The sequence below is a fragment of the Cucurbita maxima genome, unplaced genomic scaffold (genome assembly GCF_002738345.1).
Source record: "Cucurbita maxima cultivar Rimu unplaced genomic scaffold, Cmax_1.0 Cma_Scf00370, whole genome shotgun sequence".
Lineage (NCBI taxonomy): Eukaryota > Viridiplantae > Streptophyta > Magnoliopsida > Cucurbitales > Cucurbitaceae > Cucurbita > Cucurbita maxima.
This window is the reverse complement of record NW_019272386.1, coordinates 33,660-38,783: the sequence shown is the minus strand read 5'-3', so window position 1 is coordinate 38,783 and position 5,124 is coordinate 33,660. Positions and strand designations below refer to the sequence as shown.

At 30.1% G+C, this 5,124-nt stretch overlaps 1 pseudogene; it reads left to right on the top strand.

The window, feature by feature from the left end:
• The first annotated feature begins 2 nt into the window (after positions 1-2).
• On the top strand, positions 3-2,829 carry LOC111474434 (annotated as a pseudogene).
• The last annotated feature ends 2,295 nt before the right edge of the window (positions 2,830-5,124 follow it).

Below are 5,124 nucleotides of genomic sequence, written 5' to 3'. Positions count from 1 at the left end.
AGAGTGGACGTCGGTTCCAAGCCATGGCCGACCATTCTCTGGTTGCAGGGCGGACCGGTGAGCTGCCGATCTTTTCCAATGATTTATTTATAAATTTTGAGTATTTTGTAAGAAAATGGCTCAAATATTGAAAAACAGGGTGGCTCGGGAACTGGGTTTGGGAACTTCCTAGAAATCGGGCCATTGAACTCGAACTTGGAGCCGAGAAACTCAACATGGCTGAAAAAAGCAGACCTCTTGTTTGTGGTCAACTCCTTTTCCTTTTAATTTTCATCATTTTAACCTTAAATTCTAATTTTTTTTTTTACTAAATTTATGATTTTAACATAAAAAAAACAGGATAATCCGGTCGGGACTGGATATAGCTATGTGGAGAGTGGAGGTGAATTTGCGAAAGGCGATGTGGAGACGGCGATCGACATGACGACTTTGCTGGTTGAGGTTTCGAACGACACTGTCGGCCTACGAAACGCTCCTTTGTACATCTTTGCGGAGTCTTACGGTGGCAAATTTGCCGTCACTCTGGCTTTGTCCCTTCTTCGGGCCATCCAAGCTGGCAATTTGACCCTTAATCTCGGAGGTACTTTTATTTTTACTTTTTTTTTAATAAAAAATTTCAAATATAAATGATGAATTATAACCTTTTTTTTATACGTAAAAAAAAAAATCATATTATAACTTTGATTTGTTTAAAATGATCCCATTGAATAATATAGAATCAATAATTTAAATACACGACTCTCGATTTTGTTTGCCAGGAGTTGCTCTAGGAAACAGTTGGATGTCTCTAGAAGATTACACCGTTCATATTCTCATTATCTCAATCTCATCCAAAAATTTTATCAATTTTTTTGAAATTTTCGTTTTCAGAATGATAAACGAAAAGAATACTACTAAACTATGAAGTTGATTTCAATTATATCCTGATCGAAGTGTTAAAATGAAATATCTCAGAGCTCGAGAGTATAACCGAAACCAACCTCATATTTCAGGAGTATTCTTTTATTATTTATCCTTAACACAATAATCTTTGTCTAAAATTTTACAGTCTTCTTGGGGTCCTCTTCTCAAAGATCTCTCACGAATTGACGACAAGACGCTGCAAGAATCAAATAGGTTAATATTTTTCATTTTTTTTTAATATAAACATGAATAAAGAAGTGAAATATATTCTATAAATTTAAAAGTTATATGTAACAAAAGTTGTCTTTTGAAAATCAGTTTAGCGTTGATGATCAAGCAGCAAATTAAAAACACGTTGTACGAAAATGCAACTCTTTCATGGAATGATCTTGAGGGATTAATTTTCTCCAATAGCAACCACGTGGTACGTTTTGTTATTATTATTATTACTACTATTATTTTAACAAAATCCTTCCAAACCAATGAAATTTAAGTTTAAATTTATATTAACTAAATATAGGTATACGAAGTCTTTATTTTTATTATTATTTTTTTTTTTTGTTTATTAAGTTATCTTTTAAATTAGTAAACTTATAAAACCCTCTAAAAAAAATTTCTAAAAAGAAAATCAAAATTTATGATATATTAGACGTATAATTTAAAATTTAGAACTTTTCTAAATTGGTAATTTAGGCTTCATTCATAACCATTTAATTTTTTAAGTTTATAAAAACTATTTTGACCTACAAATTCTTTTATTTTATCATCCACTTAGAAAACATGTTTTTAAAATCTAAATCCAGTTTTCAAAAAATATTTTATTTTTCTCGAGAGAACGAACATTAGTTCAAAAAGACATAAAACGAAATGATTATCGATACATTATAACGATTCGTTTTTGCAGGATTTCTATAACTTCATGTTAGATTTTGAAATGGACTCATTAGCCGCGACTACGACAAAAAATAGTGTGGAATCAAATAGGATTGATTCACTTGAAGTAAGAAAGAACTCTCCATATCTTAGTTTGAATGTCTACAAACCCGGAGCTACAGGAGACTTGGAAGCTTTGATGAATGGTCCAATTAAGCAAAAACTCACTATTATCCCACTAAATGTCACGTACGTACCAATAAACCCTATTTCTTTAAATAAAATTATAATCATTAAAACTATTCGGGTTATAATTGAAAATTCTTAAGACATAAAAATTAAATTAATTATCTAAATTTGGAGATTAAATCCTACCATTTTAGCCTAAAAAACTAAACTAAAAATTTTGAATGTACAGATGGGGAGGTTAATCGGACCTAGTCTTCCAATTTTTTACGGGAGATTTTATGAAGCCAAGAATCAAAGAGGTGTATTTTTTAACCAAACTATTTTTAATAGTTTTATTTGTGGATTAATTTTTGCTTCATACTATAACATTCAATTATTTTCTAATACTTTTATTTTTTCAAAAAGGTTGATGAGTTACTGGCTAAAGGTGTTAATGTGACGGTCTATAGCGGTCAAGTAAGTGTTTTTTTTCCTTCAAACAAAAACAAGGAATATTTTGAAGTGATAAAATTGTAATATTCTCTTAGATTTATGTTTGACTTTTTTTTTTTATAGGTGGATCTTATTTGTTCAACCAAAGGAACCCACGCCTGGATTAATAAGCTTGAGTAATTTCTTTTTTGGAGTGATTTATGGTTACCGACATAAACATAAGCCTAAGTCAACTGTTTCCTTTAAAAAAAAACAAAAAACAAAAAGTAAGGATGTTTAAATTCTTAATTTTTGGTAAAGCAATTTTTTTTCTTTGAATTTAGGTGGGAAGGGCTAAAGGCATTTATAAGTAAGGAGAGAACTACTTTATTTTGTGGAAATGAGAAGCACACCAAGAGACCTATCTCTAGCTCATCTAGGGGTGGCCTCTAGTTTCGAACAAATTGGATGTGTAGTACTTCCCTACACACAACCCACACGTGCAAGTGTGAATCTCCAGGGCGCTCGCACACCCCTTAGACCCTCTAGTCAAGCTAATTTGTAGCGATGTTCGGAGGTCAACGAAACCCCATAGTGTCATGCACCTCATGAACACCCTGCTCGTCATACTGTGTGCATCCACACTCATCATCATACTGTGCGCGTCTGCACTCATCATCTCTAGGAGAAGTAGCCATATGCTTATGAGCATACAATATGACACTCATCATCATACAATCTGGAAAACATCGCCATATTAAGAAAAACATCATGCAATCATCATACATATCATATCGCCACAAAGTGCATCAAGCATATCAAGTATATCGAAATATACAAATATTACGCACATCATCATACGGCATAACTTAAACATCATCATATAATAGTATATGGCATCATACGACACCGCTCATACATCATCATAACTCATGCATCATCATGGCTCATACATCATCATATACTAGTATAGGACATCATGTGATACAACTCATACATCATCATAACTCATACAATTTTTCGCCTCTCCTATAGTAAGACCACTTACGTGATTAGTTAGTTTAGGCTGGTGTCACCAATTTATCATTAATGAAAGTTTGATTTTGTCCATTGTATCCAAGTCAACCTATATGAATCCATGACATCAATTTCACGTTCAATTCTCTAAATCTCACAATGGTCGATGTACTAGACCTCATACGAGCATTAAAGACTTTTCATGGGTAAAGTCCTGGAACGTTATATATATATATAGATATAAATATATAATTCCATTTTCATTAAGATCTCATTTCCTATCATTACTATGTTAGGGATGAATTTGATGGAGTTATTTTAAGTGACCGTATTTTGTACTTACCTTCTCATTGATCTTTCCTTTTTTTTGTCTGCATGTACTCAGTATCCTTCTCATTGATCTTTCACTGCATGTACTCAGTATTGTGTACTTCCTTGCCTTCACACTTTGATCTTTCCTTTTCTTTTTGTGGTATGTACTCTGCTTTATCTTTTAATTTTTGTTTGGATATATTCTTGTTCCTTGCCTTCTCACTCAGATCTTTCATTTTCTTTTTGTGGCATGTACTTTGCTTTATTTTTTTAATTTTTGTTTGAATATATTCTTGACTGATTTTTAATCATTCTTACTCCTAAATCTTTCACGTAATTGGACAATTTTCAATCCATTCTTACTTCTAAACTTTTCCTTTTTTTTTTTCTTTCTTAGGTGTATTTTCATTGTCATTTTCAATAGATTCTAATTTTCTTTTCTTTCCAAAAAAATAAAATTGCTCTATATTAGGAATCAATTTACGGGTAACCCATAAATTTTTATTCTTATTTGATTTCTAACTAAAATCTAAATAAAAAATCAGAAATAAAATAAAGAAAAGATTTAACGAACCTACTACTGACATTCTTATGATCACATCTTTAGGTAAATCTGCCCAAAGCCATTTTTTGTTGTTAAGTTTTTTTAATTGTTGTTTTGACATAAGAGTTTATTGAGGAGAGATAATTGGGATAAGGATGAGAGGTTAGTGGAGAGATAGGAAAGATTTAAATTAATTGCCATTTTGAGAGAAAATCTTTGACAATTCATTTCAGAAATATATATATATATATATATATATATATATAAATAGATTTAAAAAACTATTTTTTTTATTAAATATTATAGATATCAAAAAAAATGTTTAAAATATTTTTGGTTAATTTTTTTTATTAAAATAACGGCCAACTTTAAAATTTATAATAAAAAAAATTTAAACTAAATGTCAAATTTTAACATGAAAAAATTTCATCTTTTTAATTTAAAAATACATTTTATTTTTAATAATTTTAATTATAATTTGTATGATATAAATTAAATTATTACCGATTTTAAAATTTATTAACTAAATAAATATTAAAATTTACACTATTATTAATGGATCAAATACAAACAAACTAAATAAGAAAAATCCAAATAACAAACCTAGGCTCGTGTACAAGATTCAAGTCTCAACATCAGTTCTAGTTTGTGATTGTTTCTAAAAAAACACACAAGTTTACATTTATTTCATTTGAAATAGCAACAATGTTGCTGGTTCAGTTCTAGTTTGTGTTTGTTTATCAAGAAAACACACACAAGTTTACATTTATTTCATTTGAAATAGCCACAATGTTGCTGGTTCTAATCTACGTCTTCAAGCAAAGCATCATATTCGAGGAGGAGGTGATATCAAGGTGAAGTTTCAGTCTTCTTTT